The sequence below is a fragment of the Lithobates pipiens genome, unplaced genomic scaffold (assembly GCF_037356315.1).
Source record: "Lithobates pipiens isolate NorthernLeopardFrog02 unplaced genomic scaffold, aLitPip1_a1.2 Scaffold_10, whole genome shotgun sequence".
Classification (NCBI taxonomy): domain Eukaryota; kingdom Metazoa; phylum Chordata; class Amphibia; order Anura; family Ranidae; genus Lithobates; species Lithobates pipiens.
This window is the reverse complement of record NW_027507686.1, coordinates 101,763,972-101,789,378: the sequence shown is the minus strand read 5'-3', so window position 1 is coordinate 101,789,378 and position 25,407 is coordinate 101,763,972. Positions and strand designations below refer to the sequence as shown.

The 25,407-nt window shown below is 47.8% G+C and overlaps 9 pseudogenes; all 9 read right to left on the bottom strand.

Moving 5' to 3' along the window:
- Positions 1-7,774: 7,774 nt before the first annotated feature.
- On the bottom strand, positions 7,775-7,893 carry LOC143952533 (5S ribosomal RNA; annotated as a pseudogene).
- A 98-nt stretch (positions 7,894-7,991) lies between these two features.
- Positions 7,992-8,111, bottom strand: LOC143950455 (5S ribosomal RNA; annotated as a pseudogene).
- A 95-nt stretch (positions 8,112-8,206) lies between these two features.
- LOC143944589 (5S ribosomal RNA) lies at positions 8,207-8,325 on the bottom strand (annotated as a pseudogene).
- Positions 8,326-12,268: 3,943 nt separating this feature from the next.
- Positions 12,269-12,387, bottom strand: LOC143957128 (5S ribosomal RNA; annotated as a pseudogene).
- Positions 12,388-15,130: 2,743 nt separating this feature from the next.
- Positions 15,131-15,249, bottom strand: LOC143954232 (5S ribosomal RNA; annotated as a pseudogene).
- Positions 15,250-15,350: 101 nt separating this feature from the next.
- On the bottom strand, positions 15,351-15,469 carry LOC143954673 (5S ribosomal RNA; annotated as a pseudogene).
- A 7,185-nt stretch (positions 15,470-22,654) lies between these two features.
- On the bottom strand, positions 22,655-22,773 carry LOC143950045 (5S ribosomal RNA; annotated as a pseudogene).
- Positions 22,774-22,874: 101 nt separating this feature from the next.
- Positions 22,875-22,993, bottom strand: LOC143943341 (5S ribosomal RNA; annotated as a pseudogene).
- Positions 22,994-23,313: 320 nt separating this feature from the next.
- Positions 23,314-23,432, bottom strand: LOC143953240 (5S ribosomal RNA; annotated as a pseudogene).
- Positions 23,433-25,407: the final 1,975 nt, after the last annotated feature.

The following is a 25,407-nucleotide window of genomic DNA, read 5'->3' as shown; positions in this document are numbered from 1 at the left end:
AGCAAGTATGCATACTCTAGCCTCTCTCTCTGTATACCCTAGCAAGTCTGCATACTCCTGCATCTCTGTGTAGTCCGTCGGTATACACTAGCATCTCTTTATACATTAGCTCTCTGTATACCCAAGCCTCTCTGTATACACTAGTCCACCGGGATACACTAGCAAGTCTGCATACACTAGCCTCTCTTTGTAACCCAATTGCTCTCTCTGCATACCCAGGACGTTCTTCTCTATAATCTAGCCTATTTGTATACACTAGCCTGTCTTTTGTACACATTAGCCTCTCTGTATAAACTAGCCGGTCCTCTGTATACACTAGTCCATCTGTATACACTAGCAAGTATGCGTACTCTAGCCTCTCTCTCTGTATACCTTAGCCTCCATCTCTGCATACCCAGGACGTTCTTCTGTATAATCTAGCCTATCTGTATAATCTAGCCTATCTGTATACACTAGCCATCCATCTCTGCATACCCAGGACGTTCTTCTCTATAATCTAGCCTATTTGTATACACTAGCCTGTCTTTTGTACACATTTGCCTCTCTGTATAAACTAACCGGTCTTCTGTATTACAATAGTCCCCCTGTATACACTAGCAAGTATGCATACTCTAGCCTCTCTCTCTGTATACCCTAGCAAGTCTGCATACTCCTGCATCTCTGTGTAGTCCGTCGGTATACACTAGCATCTCTTTATACATTAGCTCTCTGTATACCCAAGCCTCTCTGTATACACTAGTCCACCGGGATACACTAGCAAGTCTGCATACACTAGCCTCTCTTTGTAACCCAATTGCTCTCTCTGCATACCCAGGACGTTCTTCTCTATAATCTAGCCTATTTGTATACACTAGCCTGTCTTTTGTACACATTAGCCTCTCTGTATAAACTAGCCGGTCCTCTGTATACACTAGTCCATCTGTATACACTAGCAAGTATGCGTACTCTAGCCTCTCTCTCTGTATACCTTAGCCTCCATCTCTGCATACCCAGGACGTTCTTCTGTATAATCTAGCCTATCTGTATAATCTAGCCTATCTGTATACACTAGCCATCCATCTCTGCATACCCAGGACGTTCTTCTCTATAATCTAGCCTATTTGTATACACTAGCCTGTCTTTTGTACACATTTGCCTCTCTGTATAAACTAACCGGTCTTCTGTATTACAATAGTCCCCCTGTATACACTAGCAAGTATGCATACTCTAGCCTCTCTCTCTGTATACCCTAGCAAGTCTGCATACTCCTGCCTCTCTGTGTAACCCAGCCTCACTCTCTCTCTGTATACCCTAGCCTCCATCTCTGCATACCCAGGACGTTCTTTTGTATAATCTAGCCTATCTGTATAAACTAGCCTGTCTTTTGTACACATTAGCCTCTCTATATAAACTAGCCGGTCCTCTGTATACACTAGTCCGTCTGTATACATTAGCAAGTCAGTGTAACCAAGCCTCTCTCTCTGCATACCCTAGCCTCCATCTCTTGCATAACCAGGACCTTCTTATGTATAATCTAGCCTATCTGTATACACTAGCCTGTCTTTTGTACACATTAGCCTCTCTGTATAAACTAGCCGGTCTACTGTATACACTAGTCCATCTGTATACACTAGCAAGTCTGCATACTCCTGCCTCTCTGTGTAACACAGTCTCTCTCTCTCTGTATACCCTAGCCTCCATCTCTGCATACCCATGACGTTCTTCTGTATAATCTAGCCTGTGTTTTGTACACTTTAGCCTCTCTGTATAAACTAGCCGGTCTTCTGCATACACGAGTCTCTCTTTATACCCTTGGATGTCTTTTGTATACACTAGCTGCTCTTTATACATTAGCTCTCTGTATACCCAAGCCTCTCTATACACTAGTCCGTCTGTATACACTAGCAAGTCTGCATACACCAGCCTCTCTGTGTAACCCAGCCTCTCTCTCTGCATACCCAAGATGTTCTTCTCTATAATCTAGCCTATTTGTATACACTAGCCTGTCTTTTGCACACATTAGCCTCCCTATATAAACTAGCCGGTCTTCTGTATACACTAGTCCGTCTGTATACACTAGCAAGTATGCATACTCTAGCCTCTCTCTCTGTATACCCTAGCCTCCATCTCTGCATACCCAGGACGTTCTTCGGTATAATCTAGCTTATCTGTATACACTAGTGTATACAGACAGACTAGTGTATACAGAGGACCGACTAATGTGTACAAAAGACAGGCTAATGTATACAGATAGGCTAGATTATACAGAAGAACGTCCTGGGTATGCAGAGCGCTCAGCTTCAAGGTATGGCCAACGTGAGTAATATGAGGGACACTCCTCACCCCCGCCCCCACCTACCAGATCTGAGTTTCATCCCCTTGCCCTCTCTGCCCCGGTCATCTGGTGGCAGTTTTATGCACTCCCTGGCCCCCACCCATTCATAATCCTTACCGAACTTTCTTTCCGCTGCTCACAGGAACACACTGGATGACTTGTCTAATTAACCAACTTGTACAAGACACCGCTATCCTCCTGTCTGACACCGGTCCCCCTTGGAGGCTTTACCCCTCACTGTTTGGGTGGTCCCTGCCTCTCCCTGGATGCTCCACATATACCACAACGACATTGTCAGAGGGGCACCACTTGACAGGACACAGGGCTTTCATTCCGGTGGCATCTCCCATTGGAGGAAGGGATGATGGCCCCAACCCCTTGGCAGCAGGTTCTTTCATGTACAGACCAGGGCGGCTCATCTTCCCTTCTGGAGTCTTCACCTTAGATGGGGGAGTTGCACTTTGGGGGGTCTGAGTGATACCTAATGCGCTGTACTGGAAGGGCTTGACATTCCCGCATATGTGTCCCCTCCCCCTGGATGCGCCCCTTGTCCCCCCCTCTGGCTCCCACCTACTCTTTGCCGACATTGCCTTCTGCAGCTTTCGGGGACCCTGGATGACTTATTTATTGAGCCTATTGGTACGAGACACTGCTTCCCTCCAGGGTGACTCTGGACCGCCCTGGAGGATTTACCCCTTACTGTTTGGGTGGTCCCAGCCTCCCTCTGGATGCTCTACACAGCCCCCGATGGCGATGCAGGAGAGACACTAATTGGCGGGCCCCAGGACTGCTGCTCGGGTGAAGTCTCCCATTGGATGGAGGGATGGTGGCCCCAGCCCCTTGCCTGCCGGATTTTCCATGCACCGACCAGGGCTGCTCCTCTTTCATCTTGATGTGGTGACCATGGAGGGGAGGAGTTGAAATTTATGGGGTCCGGGTGTTTGCTGGTGGGAGTGCGCTAAAGGACTTGACATTTCTGCATGTTTGTCCCCTCTCCCCTGTTTCCCCCCTCCCTTCCCCCCCTTCCCACCCTTCCCTTCCCTCCTTTCCCTCCCCCTTTCCCCCTTCCACTCCCCCTTTCCCCCCTTCCACTCCCCCTTTCCCCCCTTCCCTGCCCCTTTTCCCCCCGGGGCGTGGACGGGGGAGAGGGGGTAAGGAGAGGACAATCTGCCAAAGGGAGAAATGCATTTGTTCAGGGACTGCATGTACTTTAGGGGTATGGGACGGGGGGTGGTGGATCCCATTCTGTGATGCCTTTTCTGTTGTGACGGGCTCCCTCGTGCATGCCTATGTTTAGGGCGAGCCGAGGAGACCCCTCAGTGCTGACAGTTATATGCTCTACCTTTGTTTTGGTTATACTATTGTTTTTTGTTTCTTTGATGTTACTGATTGTCTTTTATTTGCATACCGGTATCAGACGTGACATTTACCACTGCCGGGACTGGGGGGACTAGGATTCGGGGGCTCCCTCTCCGACCTGTCTACCCAATAACCCAAGTAGGACAGCGCTTTAAACCCAGTGTACATCTGGTAAGCGCTATAGCATAATTGTGCTGTTTTAGTATACCCTTCCTGTACTGTTGAGTGCGGACAACCCTTAATTTCCCTCTCCCCCTGGGGTTGAGGTGCCCGGCCTCTTTTTCCCTTTACCTTTCCTTCCATTTGCCCTTCCTTTCTCCCCCTTAGTTCCCGCCATGCATTACCTACCCAAAACCTACCTTGGTTCAACTTTCTTTGCTTTTCTCTGACGTCCCCCTCCCCCTCCCCGAGGAGCGATGGGAGACTCAGTCAAGGTCACCTCTCTAAACGTTAAGGGACTGAACTCCCCTGAAAAACGGTGGATCCTCCTGTGAGAACTGAACACATCCTGTACTGATGTGGCCTTTATACAAGAAACACATTTTAAAAATACTAGCCTCCCCTTTCTATGGTCGAGATCCTTCCCTAAGGTCTACCACTCTACTAACCCCTCCTCTCCATTCTGATCTCTAGCAGGCTCCCCTGGGTTCTCCAGGATTCTCTGGTGGACCCTGGGGGCCAATATCTTTTTCTTAGGGGCCACATTGGAGAGCGCCTTTTTACATTTGCCACTGTGTACGCTCCCAATGATCACCAAGACACGTTCCTCAGAACTACCCTGCACAGATTATGTGACTTTCGGGAGGGCCAATTGATATTAGGTGGGGACTTTAATGTCCCCTTTCACCATCGGTTGACACTTCTGCCTCTTGCTCCTCGCTCCCTACCCCTCACCTAGGTCTCTATTCTGGCACCTTAATGAGAGCCTCATCCAGATACCGGAAGTTTTAGCAGATGTGACCAGGGAATTGGACCTTTATTTCCAAGAAAACTAAAGCAGGACTGTGACCCGGGGATAATTTGGGAGGCTCACAAGTCAGTACTCCGCAGGGTACTTATCAGGAACAGCTTGCTAATCTGTTTCGTGAACTTGCCTCTGTGGAAGCGAAACATAAACATACCCCCTTACGGACCTTAGAGATTGAATTGGGGACACTCCATACCCATATTGCTGTCCTACTCCATTATAAAGCGAAAGCGGCACTCCAGTTTAGTCGTAAACTGACGTAGGAGTCAGAGGACAAATGCAGAAAAATCTTAGCCAGGTCGGTAAAGGAGTTGAAATCTGGCTCTTACATACCACAGTTGATAGATGAGAATGGCCAGAGGGCCTCTACCCCAACCCAAATAGTTGAAGTCTTTGAAAAATGTTACTCTGATCTCTACAACCTGCCCGATTCAGGGTCTGGACAGGACAATATAGACAGATATGTAACCGGTTCTGGTCTACCAACCCTCTCATCGGAATCACGGGAGTACTTGGAGGACCCGATCACACTGGAAGAAGTCCAGACGGCCGTGGGACCTCCGAAGGTGGGTAAGGCTCCGGGCCCTGACGGATATACCGCACAATACTTTAAGACCTTCCTCCCTATTCTCGGCCTGCGCTTGGTGAATTTATTTAATACTCTGAGCTCAAATGGGGATTTTCCTGAGGATACCCTTAGAGCCCACATCTCGTTGATACCTAAGGAGGGCAAAGACCCGGGCCTATGTGGGAGCTACAGACCCATTTCCCTCCAAAATTCGGTCCTAAAACTATTCTCTAACTCCTCGCCACGTGATTGGCACATCACTTGTAGTCCCTTATACATATTGACCAGTTAGGTTTTATTCCCACCAGGGAAGATAGGGACAACACCACTAAGGTGCTTACCCTGATCCGTAAAGCAAAGTCATCTGGGACCCCTTGTCTTTTCATGAGTACTGATGCCGAGAAGGCTTTTTTTTTTTTTTTCAATTTAGTTTTTATTAGAAAATTTTTTCACATACATAGAGAAAAAAAACAAAAATACAGGTATGGACAGTTCGTATATGATAGGAATTACAACCTTGCTATACCATACACAAATTACAGATCTTATATAGTATAAAGAACAGGAAGTGCAATAATGTAATCTACCAACATAAAACTGGTCATCCCGTTCCTAAACCGAGAAGGCTTTTGATCGGGTCAAATGGATATTAATGTTCTCGGTCCTTTGCCATATAGGTCTGAGTGAACGGATGCTGGCATGGATAAGTAAGATATACTCACGTACTTACATTCCACCGGACATCGCGCGTACGTTTATGTTGAACTTCCCCCCACCCCTTGTCACTAAGATCCGCAGTTTGCTTCACGGGTGGCATTCTGGCCTCCATTCCTGGTTCAGCAGATGCAATCTCATTAAAATGAACATACTCCCTAAATGTACTTATCTTTTCCAAGCTCTCCCGATCCAGATTCCAGTCCTGTTTTTTAAGCAAGCTCAATCCTTGCTCGCTCAATTTAACTGGGCCCACAAAAATCCCAGACTTAAGCGGTCACAGCTGACATTGTCTAAACAACAGGGAGGGTTGGTTCTCCCTAACTTGCGACGCTACTACCTGGCCTCCCATCTGGGCCGTGTATTGGACTGGAATCGAAACAAACTTTCTAAGCTCACTCCCGAATTCCGCTAAGAAGCGCCATGTGGTGCTATAAGTATTTACCCACAGAATTTATGTCACATCCCACTATAGGGGCTTAGTTGAAAGTCAGTCACCTGATCGCTACCCAAAACACACTCACGTCTTTGACTTCCCCCCTATTCCCTATACGTGGCCATCCAACCTTTGAACTGGGGACCCACTTAGAAATTCCAACCTAGACAATGCGTCTAAATTCGTCATTGATGGAAAATGGCCTTCTTTCTCAACCCTAACAGATCCGACAGGGCTTTTCCAACTGCCTTTTTGGAGAGCGGCGCAACGACATCATTTTCTCCATTCCATCCCCAATCCTCAAACGTTCGCCCGCCCTCAGACGGAGTTTGAGACTCTATGCAGGAGCGAAGGCCCTTTGGCCCACATTCTCTCTCAAACAGATTACCCACACTTAACCTGTCTATCCAACTGGGAAAAGGACCTTAATTGCTAATTTTCCCCAGCACAGAGACAACGCATTATCACTTTGGCTCTCAAAATGTCGCTGTGCATGAAGATACAGGAGACGAATTTTAAACTTCTCACCAGGTGGTATTTGACACCATCAAAGCTGCAGAAATGTTTCTCCTCTTCCTCGAACATATGCTGGAGGTGTGGAGAAGAAGAGGGCACGTTGCTGCACATTTTTTGGTCCTGTCTCAGCTTGGTGGACTTCTGGACAGAGATCCGATGCATAACACAAAAATTCACAGACTTCTCCATCCAGGAAGAGGCTGCATTCTTTCTCTTGCACCATTCACAGATTCCCATTAAGAAGTACAAAAAAATCTATTTTACGGCATGTGATAAATGCGGCGAAATCCTGCATCCCTCTCTATTGGAAAAAATGTTCCCCCCCTTTCATTACTCACTGGCTTAGGAAAATAGAGGACATTAAAAAAAATGGAGGACTTGATCCTCACATCACAAGGTATACAAGAATTTTTTAAACAAACCTGAGACATCTGGAATACCTTTATATTCTCGCTGGAAGGATGTCGGCTGCTATCGCCTTAGTGCTCTGAGCTTTCCTTGACTGGCCCCTTGGACAGTGGCTGCCATCGTGTCTCGTCCCCTCTTCTCCTTTTCTGATCTTTCAACCCTTCTCTTTTCTGCCTTCCTCCCCTATCTCTCACCCCCTCTACCCCCTCTCTCTTTTGGAAAGAGTGGAAAATTGGGAATGACGGCCCCACACCCCCCTCTGGATGGATTATGCCGGAGGGACCTGGGGTTTGTGTGACCCTGGATCTTGGTACAGTACTTTATCCGTGCCTCGAATCATTGTGATTGATGGAAGGCAGACTCACAGTTGCGAATATACCTGTATCAAGTATTGTTCAGCTGCTTTTTGCTCTGTATTTCTCTGTTGCATTATGTACTCGGGGGACCGTCTTCCCCTATTTGGAGAAAAAATTATATTTGAAAAAAAAAAGAAGCCTACGACACCTGGTATTCCCAGGCGGTTTCCCATCCAGGCATTAACCAGGCCCGACCCTGCTTAGCCTCCAAGATCAGACGAGATGGAACAGATTCAGGGTGATGTGGCCGTAGCCGATATCTTCAGGCACTCTCAACTCTCTTGACAAACACCAAGATGGTCACCTTGGAAACAAGCGGAAAAAAATAGGTCAACGGCCACAACATAAAAAGAAGCCTACGGCATCTGGAAATCCCAGGCGGTCTCCCATCCAGGTACTAAACTGGTCCCAACCCTGCTTAGCCTCTGAGATCAGATGAGATTGGGCTCTTTTAGGGTGGTGTGGCCGTAGGAGATTTCTTCAGGCACTCTCAACCTTGACTAACGCCAATATGGTCACCTTGGGAAACAAACAAAAAAATCAAGTCAACGCCAACAACATGAGAAGAAGTCTACAGCACCTAGTATTCCCAGGTGGTCTCCCATCCAGGTATTAACAAGGCCCGACCCTGTTTAGTCTCTGAGATCAGACGAGATCTGGTGCTTTCAGGGTTATGTGGCCATAGGCGAGCTCTTCAAGCACTCTCAACCCTCTTGACAAACACCAAGATGGTCACCTTGGTAAACAAACAAAAAAAAAAAACAAGTCAACGCCAACAACATAAAAATAAGCCTTCAGCACCTAGTATTCCCAGGTGGTCTCCAATCCAGGTACTAGCAAGGCCCGACCCTGTTTAGCCTCTGAGATCAGAGGAGATCGGGCGCTTTCAGGCTTATGTGCCCATAGGCAATCTCTTTGGGCACTCTCAACCCTCTTGACAAATGCCAAGATAGTCACCTTGGGAAACAAGCGAAAAAAAAACAGGTCAATGTCAACAACATAAAAAGAAGACTACGGCACCTGGTATTCCAAAGCCATCTCCCATCCAGGGACTAACTAGGCCCAACCCTTCTTAGCCTCAGAGATGAGAAGAGATAGGGCTCTTTCAGGGTGATGCTGCTGTAAGCAAACTCTTTGGGCACTCTCAACCCTCTTGACAAATGCCAAGATGGTCACCTTGGGAAACAAGCCAAAAAAAAACAAAACGAATCAAGGCCAACAACATAAAAAGAAGCCTACAATAACTGGTATTCCCAGGTGGTCTCCCATCCAGGTACTAACCAGGCCTGACTCTTCTTAGCCTCCAAGATCAGACGAGATTGGGTGCTTTCAGAGTGCTCGGACTCTTTCCCCATCACTAATGGGACGAGGCAGGGGTGCCCTCTGTCTCCCCTAATTTTTATTCTGACACTGGAACCACTTATGTGTCACGTTCGGAATGACCCGAATATTACTGGCATATCCAAACCCTCGGCACACCACAAAATTGCGGCGTACGCTAACGATCTAATTTCTTTCGTCTCCAATCCACACATTTCGCTTCCCAATATACTCGCGGCTCTCCGGCGATACGGCAGCCTATCAAACTATAAAATCAATTGCACCTTTGGCTGTATTGAATATATCGGTCCCGGATGGTGAGGCCAAGAGGCTCTGCTCCGCTTTTCCATTCTACTGAGCTGAAAAATCTATACGTTACCTGGGCGTTGACATCGCAGCGTATTTGGCGCAATTGTACCCGCTTAATTTTGTCCCTCTCCTGAATAGACTGAAATCTGATTTGGGAAACTGGCATGCTTTAACACTGACCTGGTTCAGGCGCTGTAATGCATTCAAAATGATGGCCCTCCAGCGGATTTTATACTTGTTCCAGACATTACCGATCCGGTTACCCCCAATTTTTTTCAGACAACTGCAGGTGCTGCTCCGGGACTTTATTTGGCCGCGCAAACCGCCCAGAGCCCGTTTGCAATTGCTTGCCAGACCAAAGGACAAGGGGGGTCTGGGTCTCCCAGATCTGAGACAATACTACAGAGTGACTCTGCTAGCGAGAGTCGTTGATTGGCATTGTAATGGCCCACACAAGCAGTGGGTGGAGATGGAGATTGAGGATGGATCCATTCCCCTATTGACCTCCCCGTGGCTCCTGTCCTCCCTACCAAAAGACCTCAGAGATCACCCCGTAGTGGGAGCTACGTTGGCTGTTGTGCGGAGGTTGTTCCGCTGCACACACATTGCTCCCCTGCCGTCACCAATGACTCCGGTTATAGGTAATCCAGACTTCCCACCGGGATTTACCAACAAGAAACTGCGACAGTTGACAGTGGTGGGGAAACAGCGTCTGGGAGAGGTGTGGCCCTCGGGAGGGCTCCCGACCACGCAAACTGTCGCCAAGATTTCTGACCCTCCGCTTGACTTTTTTAGTGCTTATCAACTTCATCACTTTCTTCTGGCCATACAAAGGGCCCCCTACACTCCTAGAGACCTGACGCCCTATGAATCCATCTGTCACAAAAAGGAACCTGTGCGACACACCCTCTCCCTCCTGTACAACCTATTAAGTAGTCAGGAGGAGGAGTCGACCCCACCATTTATCCACAAATGGGAGAGGGACTTTGGCATCACATTTACCCCACAACAGATAGGCAAGATCCTGACATTAGTACATAAAGCTTCCATCGCAAACCAATATCTAGAATCAGGATACAAGATAGTCTCACGCTGGTATAGAGTCCCATACCTTCTGAATAAAATGAATAGATCGATCCCGGATGTTTGTTGGAGGTGCAATTCAGATACGGGGACCATGGGACACATTTTCTGGGCATGCCCGGCCTTGAGGAACTTTTGGGTGGAGGTGACCGAGACGATAAAAACTTTTAGAAATGTAGATATCGCAGACAACCCAGCAGCGTGCCTTCTACACTTGACCGAACAGCCTGTTCGAAAATACAAAAAAACCCTCCCGATGCAACTCCTGAACGCCGCCCGGGCCTGCATTCCCACACTGTGGAGGCAGCCTCAGCCCCCCATCCAAGGTGCTGTGGTATTCCAAAGTCAATCATATTCTCCGGATGGAAGAATTGACCGCCACCCTTCACAACACTGAAGAGGCATTTAGTGTTACATGGAGGCCCTGGAGGTATTTTTCTGGTACTTGAGACTACATTCGGGAGGTGAGCAGCGCCCCTATCCCAGAAAAAGACTGAACATCTAACGTTTACCTACGTAGGCCATGTCTGCCCTGGGTGGCATCCCCCCCCCTCCCTTTTTGTCTTTATTTTTCTATTTTTCCCCGCTGCCATCCCCCCCCTCCTCTCTCTCCGTCTTTGCACTCTCTTCTTCCCCCGTCCTCCCTTTTGACTATGCCTTGTCTCCTTACTAGCCTTTGGGACCCAGAAGAGCCCCAGGGTTCTGGACACGACCGGCTCATATTTTACTCTGGTTCACATAGGTCATGATAAGCTGACTCGCTGTGGTCCCAGTTGCTCTCCATGATTACATTTGTCCGAACAGGGCTGCATTAGTTATACTGTACTACATGTCCGAGGTGGGGTTTCTCTCTTTTCTGCATGAAACTCTAGGACTCCCCTCTGAGAACCCAGAGTTATTTGGCTGCCTATTTTTTGTTACCATGTAATTGTGACCCTGGGTCATGCTGTATGGTTGACTGTTATATTTATGTTGTTCTACTTATACTTAATAAAAGAATAAAACAAAAAAAAAAAAAATAAGTCAATGCCAACAACTTAAAAAAAGCCTATGGCATCGAGAAATCCCAGGCGTTCTCCCATCCAGGTACTAACCAGGTCCCAACCCTGCTTAGCCTCTGAGATCAAATGAGATTTGGCTCTTTCAGGGTGATGCAGCCATAGTAGACTTTTTCAGGCACGCTCAACCCTCTTGACAAACGCCAAGATGGTCACCTTGGGAAACAAAAAAAAAAAAACAAGTCAACGCCAACAACATAAAAAGAAGCCTACCGCACCTAGTATTTCCATACGGTCTCCCATCCAGGTATTAACAAGGCGCGACCCTTTCTAGTCTCTGAGATCAGCGGAGATTGGGCGCTTTCAGGGTGATGTGCCCATAGGCAATCTCTTTGGGCACTCTCATCCCTCTTGAAAAATGCCAAGATAGTCACCCTGGGAAACAAGCGAAAAAAAACAGGTCAACGCCAACAACATAAAAAGAAGACTACGGCACCTAGTATTCCAAGGCCGTCTCCCATTCAAGTACTAACTAGGCCCAACCCTTCTTAGCCTCTGAAATCAGAAGAGATAGGGTGCTTTCAGGGTGATGCGGCTGTAAGCGATCTCTTTAGGCACTCTCAACCCTCTTGACAAATGCCAAGATGATCACTTTGGGAAACAAGCGAAAAAAACAGGTCAACACCAACAACATAAAAATAAGCCTGCGGCATCTGGAAAACCCAGGCGGTCTCCCATCCAGGTACAAACCAGGCCCAACCCTGCTTAGCCTCTGAGACCAAACGAGATTGGGCGCTTTCAGGGTGTTGTGCTCGTAGGCAATTTCTTTGTGCACTCTCAACCCTCTTGACACATGCCAAGATGGTCACCTTGGGAAACAAGGGAAAATAAAACAGGTCAACGCCGACAACATAATGAGAAGCCTATGGCACCTGGTATTCCCAAGCTGTCTCCCATCCAGGTACTAACCAGGCCCATCGCTGCTTAGCCTCCGAGATCAGATGAGATTGGGCTCTTTCAGGGTGATTTGGCCGTAGGCACTCTCTTTGGGCACTCTGAAGCCTCTTGACAAAGGCCAAGATGGTCACCTTGGGAAACAAGCTAAAAAAAACAGGTCAAAGCCAACAACATAAAAAGAAGCCTACGGCATCCAGTATTCCCAGGCGATCTCCCAATCAAGACACTAACCAGACCAGATCCTTCTATGGCACCTGGTCTTCCCAGGCAGTCTCCCATCCAGGTACAAACCAGGCCTGACGCTGCTTAGCCTCTGAAATCAGACGAGATCGGGTGCTTTCAGGTTGATGTGGCCGTAAGCATTCTCTTCAAGACACGCCCAACCCTCTTGACAAACGCCAAGATGGTCGCCTTGAGAAACAAGCAAAAAAAACAGGTCAAAGCCAACAACATAAAAAGAAGCCTATGGGCTTACAGGGGACCCTAAGAGATGGGACCCACTAGCTCTGTCATGGTTCGGACGCTGTAATATGAACGCAATGCCCCGACTTCTGTATCTACTACAAGCCTTACCTATCAAAATACCCCAGACTTTCTTTCATGCGGTTCGCTCAATCTTTATCAAGTTCCTCTGGCGCGGAAAACATAGGCGTATTGGTAGGGCAATGCTGTTGCGACCGAAATTGCGGGGAGGTATTGGCTTCCCGAACCCTGCTCTATATTACACAGCGACGCACATGACACCGGTGGTTGACTGGTGCTGGTGTTCTGCCATATACTGTCCGGCCATGATATAGTGTCTGCGCCGTACTGCGCATGAGCAGTACGGAGCAGACGAAGCTTTGGAAAATCTCCGAAGCCGAACGGCGCCTGCGCGGTGAGTGGAGGTGGTAGCCCCACCATCCAAGCGGACATAGGGTTGTGAATATTAGAGGGCCCCTCGCAGGCGAGCTTCGCTCGCCACGCTTCGGGCTCGGCCTCGCTGCGCTCGGCTCTTTTATATTCTTACTCTATGTCCACTTGGATAGTGGGGATAGAACCTGGACTCAGTGCGCAGGCGCTGTTCATGCTCGGCAATTTTCGGAATCTGTGTTGCTGTGTACTGCGCATGCGCAGCACACAGCGGACACTATCCGATTTGGGACCATATGTGATAAGACACCGGCATGGGGAACTGAAGCTATGGGTCAAGCTAGAGCAGGAGATGGTGCGGGTTCCACTGACTGGTCTGCCTTGGGCGGGGAGGCCATTGGAGCCCTGTGTGACTACTCACCCGTTAATTGGCCCCTCGCTCGCCGAGATGGATAGTTTTTTTCACCTTTCCCACCTGACTAACTTCCCTTCTCCTATGACCCCAATTATTGGACATCCTAGATTCCCTCCGGGCCTGTCTGACCAGGCCTTTACCAGGCAAGCCCCGAAAGGGCTTCTGAGAGCATCCCTATTTCTTGGACCCACGGGCTTGATTCCCATCGGGACCATACTGCTAGAGCAAGTACCTGTTGCATTGGATAGATGGAGAGCTAGACAGCTAATCCATTTCCTCGGATCACTACCTAACCATTCGTTCTTCTCTAGACAATTCCACCCCTTCGAGGAACTTTGCCTGGATGATGGCCCAGTTCGTGGTTTCCTCTCTAGGTCCTACCAAATCCTGACAGACGCAGATTCCTCCACGGATCCACCCTTCCTAGCTAAATGGAAAAGGGACTTACAAACTACATTCTCCAAACCACAAAAGGACAGAATACTCTTTTTCGCCCGTAAGTCGTCACTCTGCAGTAAATATCAGGAGATCTCATATAAGCTGATCACACGCTGGTATCGTACACTGGTGGTGTTGGCCAAAATATTCCCCGGTCAATCTGACCGCTGCTGTCGCTGCGGGCACCAGGCTGGCACCATTCTCCACATTTTCTGGGAATGCCCTAAATTACAAACATTCTGGCAGCCTGTCCTGAGACTCATCCACAAGTTCACAGACATTTCCTTAGCCAATGATCCCGCAGCAGTTCTTCTCAATCTAACTCCTATGTCGAGAAAGCGTTATCATAAGTCCTTACTTAAACATCTCCTCAATGCAGCTAGGGCCTGTATCCCAAGTCAGTGGAAAGAGCAATCTGTTCCAATGGTGACTCAGTGGTTCGCAAGGGTAAATGATATTGAACGAATGGAAGACCTGACTGCCACAATGAGGGATAAAACGGAGGAGCATGGGAACAGATGGTTCTACTGGACCCAGTTTCGCTTTTCGGAAGAATACCTCCGCGAGACATAGTAAGCTCATGGTGATCGTTGGAGATCGCTGTTCCAAACGTTGGACAGCTGATGAGCTGGTGAGCCGAGGGCGTCTCTTGCTCCCTGGGAGGGGACCCCATCCTATCCACTCTACCCACGACACCCCCTTACCCCTTCTTTTCCTTTTCTGCCATTTCCTTCCCCAATCTTCTCTTTCCCCTTCTCCCTCCTTTCAGTTCTACTATTTCCCTTCTTAACTCAAAAAAGGGAAAAGAAAATGGTATGTTCCGACCCCATTTGACTACTACACAATACTCTTCCTCTATCTATGGATATCTAAACTCTTCGAAGGTAGCAGGGCTAGTATCAATAATATTTTAAGTGGTAGAGGATCCCAACGAGATGGAGCTTTAATCTCATTTTGATATGACCGCAAAGCTGTACACGTGCTATTCTCCTCTGACTTCTTACCATTGGCTCTGATATCCATGCAATATGATCGTTTGTTTGTAACTATTTGTATCACACATTCTGTGAAGTTGCCTTTGCATTGCATGTCGCATACTACTAAATAAAAAAAAAAAAAAAGCCTATGGCACCTGGTATTCCCAGGCGGTCTCCCATCCAGGTACTAACCAGGCCCGACACTGTTTAGCATCCGAGATCAGACGAGATTGGGCGCTTTCAGGGTGATGGGGCCGTAGGTGATCTCTTCGGGCACTCTCAACCCTCTTGACAAACGCCAAGATGGTCACCTTGGGAAACAAGTGAAAAAAAAAACAGGTCAAGGCCAACAACATAAAAAGAAGCCTACAGCACCTAGTATTCCCAGGTGGTCTCCAATCCAGGTACTAGTAAGGCCCAACCCTGTTTAGCTTCTGAGATCAGAGGAGATCAGGCGCTTTCAGGGTAATGTGCCCATAGGCAATCTCTTTTAAGTGGGGGGGGGGTGTGGCCGGATGTTGACGGGAGAGAGTGTGAGTGAGGAGTGAGAGCATGGTGCTGCTCTACCCCTCGGTATCCTGCTTAGTTCGATAACCCCGTCCTGCTCCTCCTCAAGCTACCTGATCCCATCGGATGCTGCCTAAAGGCCTCTCGCTATACCTTGTTCGTATGTCTCCCATGCTCGTTCGAGCTACGGGCTGGTGACTCCGGGGTCGGGTGTGTGTGGTTGTTGCGTGGGGACTACCGCTCTCTGTGGGCTGCTGGCTGTCGGTCGGAGCGGGGGGCTGAGAGTCTCGCTGGGGATCTCGCGAGATCTCGAGCGGCCCCAGGGTTCCTGTAGCGCTGCGGTGCTTCTCCCTCCGCTCCGCTAGAGCTTGGCGTACAGACACGTGTGACGCCCTAGGCTCTGAGCGGCGGGCTGCCTGACACGCGTAGCGTAGGTGAGAGGGGACTCCTGTGTAGGGCTCCCTCTCCCCCGCTCACTCCCCTTCGCTCGTTGCTCTTTGCCCCCCCCTCCGCTCGAGTTGTCACTGTGGCTGGTGAGACAGGAGGAAATGAACCGGAGAATACACTGACAGCGCTGACAGCTTAGTCTTTTGGGGAAGAGAGAGGAAGACCTGGACGATTTGGATGCCTTGCATATCTGCTTCGTATGGATCCATGGAAGGTTATGTGGACATGATCTGGCAACTAAGATAAGTGTCTCTCTTCCCTTTTTGATTGAAGTGAACTACTACTGATTAAAATTGATGGAAAATTGTTTTGAATATATGCAAATATACACCAACACAAAGATCTTGATTCAACGGTAGATCTGTCGCTGCAGGATTATTGCGGGGGTTGAAGGTTGGCTGCCAATTAGTATTGTCCCCTTTTGATAAGCGAGTAACTCTCATATACATAAGGAGAAAACCATATAACATTTCTGCCCCCCCCACCCCTCTTTTTTTTTTTTTTTTTTTTTTTTGAGTGTGCTACATTACCCTTTTCCTGCTGGATCAGCTAAATAAGTGGAAGCTAACCATTTGCGAGGTGGTTTTATAAGTGGACATTTAAGATCAATTATGTCAAGAAAAAGATCCCCTGAGGAGCAAATACCCGTAGAGGGTCAACAAATCACCCGAGCCGCTAAGGACAAAACCAATCAAATGGCTGCAGTGTCGGCAGCGGCAAAATTGGAGCGCTATGCCCACTCTGGTCCACCATCACCCGGTAATTCAAGTTCTCAGCAGGGAAACCTACACAATAAAGATACCAAAAACTCTTCCGCGGATAGAAGGAGTCAAGGCCAGCCTCTGGCCAACCCTACTTTATCAGTGGCTAAACTGGGGGGAAATAAGGGAGGGGGGTAAACCAGCAATAGTTACAACAAATTTGGAAACAACACAAAGTAGCTCTCACCTACCGACGCCGGGCAACCAGGATGAGGAGCCCACATTAAGGGACATTTTGAATGCAATTAAGGAATGCAAAGATTCAATATCCAGGTTTGATGAACAGCTAAGATATATAAAGGAGGAACTATTGTCTATGAGGCAGGATTTGAATAGGACTATATTGAGAACTACCGAGCTCGAGGAACGCATGGGTGCGATGGAGGATGAGCTGAGGCCCGTGAGACTGGAAATTGATTCACTTAAAAAAACAGTTACTACACAAGCAGATAAACTCGACGAAATGGAGAATAGGAATCGAAGAAATAATATCAGGGTGCTAGGCCTCCCTGAACATTGCGAGGGGACTAATTTGATAGGCTTTTTTGAGGAGTGGTTCAGGGAACTTTTTGGGGCGACAACCTTCACCCCGACATTCGCAATAGAACGGGCACATCGTACCCCGGTAAAAACCCGCCATATGGGGGAGCGCCCTAGGCCTATAATGCTTAAGATCCTTAATTATCAGGACAAAGTGTCCCTACTGCGAGAGGCCAGAATGAGGGGAGACATTAGATTTAAAGGAGCTAGGATCTCTCTGTATCCTGATTTTTCCCCTGACCTTCAGAAAAGAAGAGCCGAATTTATCCCAGTCAAACGAGAAATGGTTAAATATAGGTTAGAGTATGCACTCCTCTATCCAGCCCGCCTAAGGGTGATTGCATCAGGAAAGACGTTTTTTTTCAATACGCCAGAGGAAGCATCCCAATGGCTAGATGAAACTAAAAAGGACCTATAAATACATATTATAGGGCAGTTAGGTGGATTTCAAGGGATGCGGGGGTACACATTTTTGGGGGGGGGAGTGGGCAGGAACAGGGGGTATCCTTGTTGCAACTTTTTGTAGCTGGTATAGTGCACAATGCAGGTGGGGGGTAGGGGCTGAGCAATAAGGGTGTGTGGAGTACAAGTAGGTATTTGTAGTGGGGGACAAAGGGTTCCCATGAGTGGGTGTAGATTTTGGGTGAAAGCACCCAGTAGGATTGGTATGGGTGAGAGGTGGGAGTGCTGTGAGAAGGCCACAAATATACCCCTAGGGGGTAGCCCTATGGGGCGAGGGGGGTGGGGGAGGGAGTTTGGTAAGCGGGGAGGAGGGAGAGATGGGATGGCAAGGTGGGGTAAGGGAAGAATAATAAAAATAACACAAGGATACACAAATTTAGAGATGCACTATTTAGAAGGGGATGTGATAAAATATTATATAGTATATAGGATACACGTATGCACAGTCAAGGGGAAAAAGGGAAAAGATTTTTTGGTACTACTATTTTGTATATTTTTTCACTTCTTTTTTTGGTTAAAACTGCCCAATGTATGGGTCATTAAGTAGGGATGCAGGCGAAAAGGATTAAGATAATATCGTGGAATGTGCGGGGCCTGGGAGATCTGACTAAAAGAAAAGTGGTCTTGTCAGCCCTAGAGGGCAAAGGACCCGGATTATTGTGTCTCCAGGAGACGCATTTAACGGGTGAGACGACACGGTGTTTACAAAGCCGGAAATTCCAGACCAAGTTCCATTCCGTATTCTCAACATATGCAAGAGGGGTTAGCATTCTTGTTGATAAGGCTGTCCGGTTCTCCTGCTACAACAGTCTCATAGATGTAAAGGGTAGATACATTTTCCTATACTGCCAAATTGAAAATAATCCCTATGTGGTGGCCAATATATATGTCCCCCCTCCATTCAAACTGGAGATTCTATATGAGTTATTATCTTTTGTAATAGATAAACCCGGCATCCCTGTGATAGCAATAGGAGACTTTAATGAAGTCTTGGATAAAGCTTTGGACAGGTTCCCAACTGCAAATATACCAACAGGGAGAGATGAAACGAGGCTAGCCCGCTTCTTACAAGAAGTTGGTCTATGCGACGCATGGCGCATTCGGTATCGGGGGGAGCGACAGTATTCTTGCTACTCAGCATCTTTCTCTACACTATCGAGACTTGATATGGCTTTGGTGAATAGTAGTGCGTTGCCACGAGTGGATGAGGTGGAATATGCCCCGAGAGGAGTCTCGGATCACTCCCCCCTAATATTGACACTCTGTGTAGGTAAGACACAATACTCTGGCCAATGGAAAATTGACCCTGTATGGTTGGAATTAATAAAGGATACTGACTGGGTGACAACTGAGTTAAAGGAGTTTATCTACGTTAACACGGGTACAGTATCAGCGGGTGTTGTGTGGGACTCCTTAAAGGCCTTTTTGAGGGGTCTCTTTATCCAACAAATTGCTAGAAACCGGGCCGAGACGAAAAAACAGGAAGAGGAAGCCATTAAGGCGGTGTCATTGTCAGAAAGACAATATATTATCAATCCGAATCCTATTACACAGAAGGCTTGGCTTGATAATCAGCAAGAGTATAGGACAATTACCAGGCGTAAGATGGATAATAGGCGTATATTGCAGAAACAAGTAAATTTTGGGGAGGGAGAGAAAGTGGGACGAATATTGTCCTTGCTGGTTAAAGCAAATACGGCCCCCCCAGCGATATTATCAATTAGGACGCCAGGGGGAGAGACCACTACTGAATCATCCACTATTAACAATACATTTTATCGCTATTATAGCTCATTATATAAATCCCAAGGGGGGAGTGAAGGGGGAGATATGGCTGCTTTTCTGGGGATCTTGGATATGCCAACAGTAACAGAGGAAGATTTGGCAATATTGGAGGCCCCAATTACTATTGAGGAACTCCAAAAAGCGGTGGCAGAGATGCCTAACTTAAAAGCACCAGGGCCCGATGGACTACCAATCGAGGTCTACAAGAAGTATGGAGAGGTTCTGCTCCCACAATTGTTGGAGACATTGAGACAGGCCTTGGAGTATGGAACCTTGCCGTCCTCGATGCTGGAAGCCACTATAGTGGTTATTCCCAAAGAGGATAAGGACCCTATGGACCCGGCCTCATATCGTCCGATCTCGCTCTTGGGGTCGGACGTAAAAATTTTAGCAAAAGTGCTCGCAACACGTTTAAAAAGAAGTGTCCATAAACTCGTTCACCCTGATCAGTCGGGCTTCATTCCGAATAGATCCACCAGTGTTAATATCCGTAGACTCTTCTTGAACACCCAGATTCCGGTAGATAACGGAGGCGCCTGAGCAGTTTTGACTCTGGACGCAGCCAAAGCATTTGACACCCTTGAATGGGTATATTTATTTAAAGCGCTTACTAGATTTGGGTTTGGCCCAAATTTCATCAAATGGGTAAAACTACTCTACACTGATCCAAGAGCGAAAAATAAAATTAATAATGAGCTCTCCGAGACGTTCCTGTTGGAACGAGGCACGAGACAGGGGTGCCCCCTTTCCCCTTTATTATTTGTTTTGGCAATGGAGCCGCTGGCTATTGCCATTAGGGCCTGCCCTAATATACAGGGATTTAGGAGAGGACAGTCGGAGGAAAAAATCGCATTGTTTGCCGACGACGTCTTGCTGTTCCTAGGGGATGTCCAAAACTCATTGAAAGTGGTAATGAAGATGATTGGAGAATTTGGTCTTATATCAGGATTAACCATCAATTGGGATAAGTCCGCCCTACTGCCATTGGTAAGGGGGTCTACTGGCGCTCCCCAGGATATTGTGAATCTGAAACAGGTAGAGAAGCTTAAATATCTGGGGGTGTGGATTGCTAGAGATGTAAATTCATACCTGGAAGATAACTTATCCCCTCTTTTAGTGAAGCTAAAACAAAAGGCTGATATCTGGAGCCGCCTTCCCCTCTCATTGGCGGGTCGCTGCAACCTGGTTAAGATGGTATGGCTCCCTCAAATTCTGCATTTTCTCCACAATTCACCATTATGGATTGGGGAAGGGTGGTTTAAGAAAATAGAATCCTTATTCAGACTTTTTATATGGAAAAGGGGTCCCTCGAGGATTAGCTTGCGGACCTTGCAGCTACCGCCGGAAGAGGGGGGTTGGCGGTACCACATCCTAGACTCTATTATTTGGCGGCCCAGCTACAACATCTAGCTGGAGCAATAGCAATAAATGAAACCAATCCCTGCCATAAGTTATTAATGCTAGGATGTCCACATAACACGCTTTTGGAGGCGCTAGAGGCAAACTCGTTTAATATATACTGTCCAACGATTATTCAGGTTACTAAACTTTGGAAAACAGCCAAGGACCTATTGGGATATCAGAAGACATCTGTGTTGGCCCCCCTATGGGATAATAGGAATCTGGAGGAGCTATTTAAAGTCGAAAGATGTAAGGAGTGGGTAAATCAAGGGATATATAAACTAGCACAAATGTTCCAGGGTTCAGATATCAGGTCATTTGTCGACTTAAAGTCAGAATTTTCTCTATCAAACACCTCATTTTATAAATACCTCCAGGTCAGACATGCAATCCAGGCTCAATTTAGATCACAGGAGGTGCAGCTGAATCAGATCCCGGTGCTGTCCCAAATTATGTCTCGGGACACACTTAAGGGCTTGATCTCATTCCTATATACTAGGCTGGGGGATAAAGTACTAGATCGAAGAGGTACGATCAAAAGTAAAAGGAAATGGGAGAGGGACGTGGGCCCACTGTCTGTACCCGACTGGGATTGGATAATGGAACAGGGAACTAAGGTCTCCATCTCTCCGTCACAGAAAGCCTCCCAACTCTTCTTCTTTCACAGGGTATATTATACACCTAGGAAAATGTTTAGAATAGGGTGGAGAGATAATGATCAGTGTCCTAGATGTGGCCGGGCCGGAGACTTCATTCATATGTTTTGGAGGTGTCCGAAACTCTTTAGATACTGGACACGGGTGATAGAGCATGTGAATGAAGTCTTCGGTTTGACATTGGATGCAACAGTGAGGACTTGCTTGTTGGCTATACCAGAGGGATATAAAATCCCTAAAAATATATTTATACCAGTGACTAGATGCCTTTTCCAGGCAAGGAAGCTAATTGCTCAAAATTGGCAGTCACATTCTAGCCCACTACCTGAAATATGGATGGCCAATATAAAGAAAATAATTAGTAACGAAAGGGTTTTTTTCGTTAAGCAGGGTAATAGTAGGAAGTTTGAAAGTATATGGAGCCTCGGATTGTTGAAATTGGGGATTCCCCTATAAGTAGTTGAGACAGAATGTGTGTTTTTTGGTGATATTTCCTTTAGCGACTTTTGTCAGGTAGTCTCTTATTTAGTGTGTGCTTTCATGCGCTGGGGGGTGGGGGTGGGATTGAGCGGAGGGGGGGAGGGGAGAATATACACACCTAGGTGTAATATAAGGTAAATAATTATGGTGGTTGGGCTAAAAATGAGTTGTAGGCAGTGGGGTTTTGTTATCTAGATTGTTTACCTATTTTCGGATATACATAAATTTTTTTTTAAATAGTAAAGAAAAGAGGAAAGAAATGAAAAAAGAGAAGAAAATATTTGAATAAATAAGCCACAATGATGTGCAAACTGGGAGGGGAGAAATATGAGCTTAAAGGTGAATCGAGTCTCCCGAATAAACTCACTGAGGTGGCAGAAAAAAAATAAAAAAGAAAAAAATAATAATATTTTAAGTGGTAGAGGATCCCAACGAGATGGAGCTTTAATCTCATCTTGATATGACCGCAAAGCTGTACACATGATATTCTCCTCGGACTTCTTACCATTGGCTCTGATATCCATGCAATATGATCGTTTGTTTGTAACTATTTGTATCACACATTCTGTGAAGTTGCCTTTGCATTGTATGTTGCATACTACTAAATAAAAAAAAATAAAAAAAAAGAAGCCTATGGCACCTGGTATTCCCAGGCGGTCTCCCATCCAGGTACTAACCAGGCCCGACACTGTTTAGCATCCGAGATCAGACGAGATTGGGTGCTTTCAGGGTGATGGGGCCGTAGGTAATCTCTTCGGGCACTCTCAACCCTCTTGACATACGCCAAGATGGTCACCTTGGGAAACAAGTGAAAAAAAAAACAGGTCAATGCCAACAACATAAAAAGAAGCCTACAGCACCTAGTATTCCCAGGTGGTCTCCAAACCAGGTACTAGCAAGGCCCAACCCTGTTTAGCTTCTGAGATCAGAGGAGATCGGGTGCTTTCAGGGTTATGTGCCCATAGGCAATCTCTTTGGGCATTCTCAACCCTCTTGACAAATGCCAAGATAGTCACCTTGAGATACAAGCGATAAAAAACAGGTCAATGTCAACAACATAAAAAGAAGAATACGGCACCTGGTATTTCAACGCCATCTCCCATCCAGGTACTAACTAGGCCCAACCCTTCTTAGCCTCAGAGAAGAGAAGAGATAGGGCTCTTTCAGGGTGATGCTGCTGTAAGCGATCTCTTTGGGCACTCTCAACCCTCTTGACAAATGCCAAGATGGTCACCTTGGGAAACAAGCAAAAAAAAAAAACGAATCAACGCCAACAACATAAAAAGAAGCCTACAATAACTGGTATTCCCTGGTGGTCTCCCATCCAGGTACTAACCTGGCCCGACTCTTCTTAGCCTCCAAGATCAGACGAGATTGGGTGCTTTCAGAGTGATGTGGCCATAGGCAATCTCTTCAGGCACTCTCAACCCTCTTGACAAACACCAAGATGGTCACTTTGGGAAACAAGCGAAAAAAAAACAGGTCAACGCCAACAACATAAAAAGAAGTCTACGACACCTGGTATTCCCAGGCGGTTTCCCATCCAGGTACTAACAAGGCCCGACTCTTCTTAGGCTCCAACATCAAACGAGATCGGGTGCTTTCAGGGTGATGTGCCCATAGGCAATCTCTTCAGGCACTCTCAACCCATCTTGGCCTTTGTCAAGAGGCTTCAGAGTGCCCAAAGAGAGTGCCTACGGCCAAATCACTATACTATATATCTATATCTATAATAATAAATAATATTTTTAGTTATTATATATAAGATACTATATAGGTGATTTGGCCGTAGGCACTCTCTTTGGGCACTCTGAAGCCTCTTGACAAAGGCCAAGATGGTCACCTTGGGAAACAAGCTAAAAAAAACAGGTCAAAGCCAACAACATAAAAAGAAGCCTACGGCATCCAGTATTCCCAGGCGATCTCCCAATCAAGACACTAACCAGGGGGGGCGTGGCCTAGGCATGAAGGAGTAAGGATGCTCTTTTCCGGAGCTCCCGGTCCGTGACCCCTCCGCACCCCTTTACCACAGTCTGGTCGCATATTTCGGCGGCATCGCCGACATCCCCGCGCTTCGGCGGAACACAGCCAGCCGAGTGGGGTCCGCCGCTGCTGCCATGGACAGGTACTTGGTCCCGCTGCAGCCTCCGGCCTCCACGCCGGATCCAGCCAAGATGGCGCCCGCGGCCTCCGGCGCTCCAGGACACGCGGTACAGAGGGAAGGTGAGCAGACTGCTATGCAGGGACACGACATGCCCCCGTTCTCCCCGCCTAGTGACTTGTCCCCGTGTCTCCCCCGCTCACTGTCCATGGCCTCGCTTGACAGCCCGGACCATAGCGGCCTGCCACCCTGGTTCCCTCACAACTCCCAACTGTCCCAGAGACCCTCCCGCAGTGGAAGCCTCATCCCAGGACCGAATGGCCAGGCTGCTCTCACCTCAGACACACAGGGGGACCCACCGCTGCCACCAGCACCGGCATTATTGGGGGACAAGGCCATCCTAGCTTTACTCCAAAACCTTCCCACTAAAGCAGACTTTAGCTGTATGACGTTTTATGCTGTCTCCACAATTACTCAGTTAGGGAGGATGTCCTGCAAGCGTCGTGGCGCAAAGGCAGCATTGATTTTGACGGGGCCCAAGTCACCCTTCTGCCAGATGTATCCCGCAAGACCCTCCAGATGAGACGCTGTCTGCGACCCCTTCTGGAACACCTAACTGAACGGAGGATTCCATACAAGTGGGGCCATCCGTTTCACCTTATAGTGCGCAAAAATGGGAGGCCCCTTGCGCTACGACACCCTTCGGAGGTCCCGTCCTTTCTGGAGGCTTTGGGCCTGCCCTCGGTTCAGGTCCCCGACTGGTTGGCTCCTGTTGTCCCCCAGGGAGCAGTGGCCCCGATGAACAACCCCTCAACCAGGCCACAGAGAGTGAGACGCCACCGTCGATCCCAACGTCAGAGATCGCAGGCCCCTCAAGATCGTGAACCCTGAGAGAGTACAGTAATTTTCCGTTATTCCTGTGTTATACCCTTTTTTTTTGTTTTCTTTTTCTCTACCAACATAGACGGCTGGAGTATCCAGCTTTGTGTTGTTTACCATGCCACGGGCCATTGTTCCCAGCGCCCCCGCTAGGGGAGAGGAAGGACATTGGAAGAACAGAGTTGGACACTGCGCTTCCTGGACGAAGCCCTGAGTTATTGGCGGTACTGTTCACCATTCTCGTTACTGTTTATCTACAGGTGCCCTAGTCTCGGCGCTCTTTGTGTTTTTGGACTGCCTGGTGGTGCCCCCCGGGTGCCCCTGGGCGGCGTTCCTGCTCCCTCCCCCTCTCCCCCCCCCCCCTTTTTTTCCTTTTTTTTTGGGGGGGGGGGGGGAGGGGT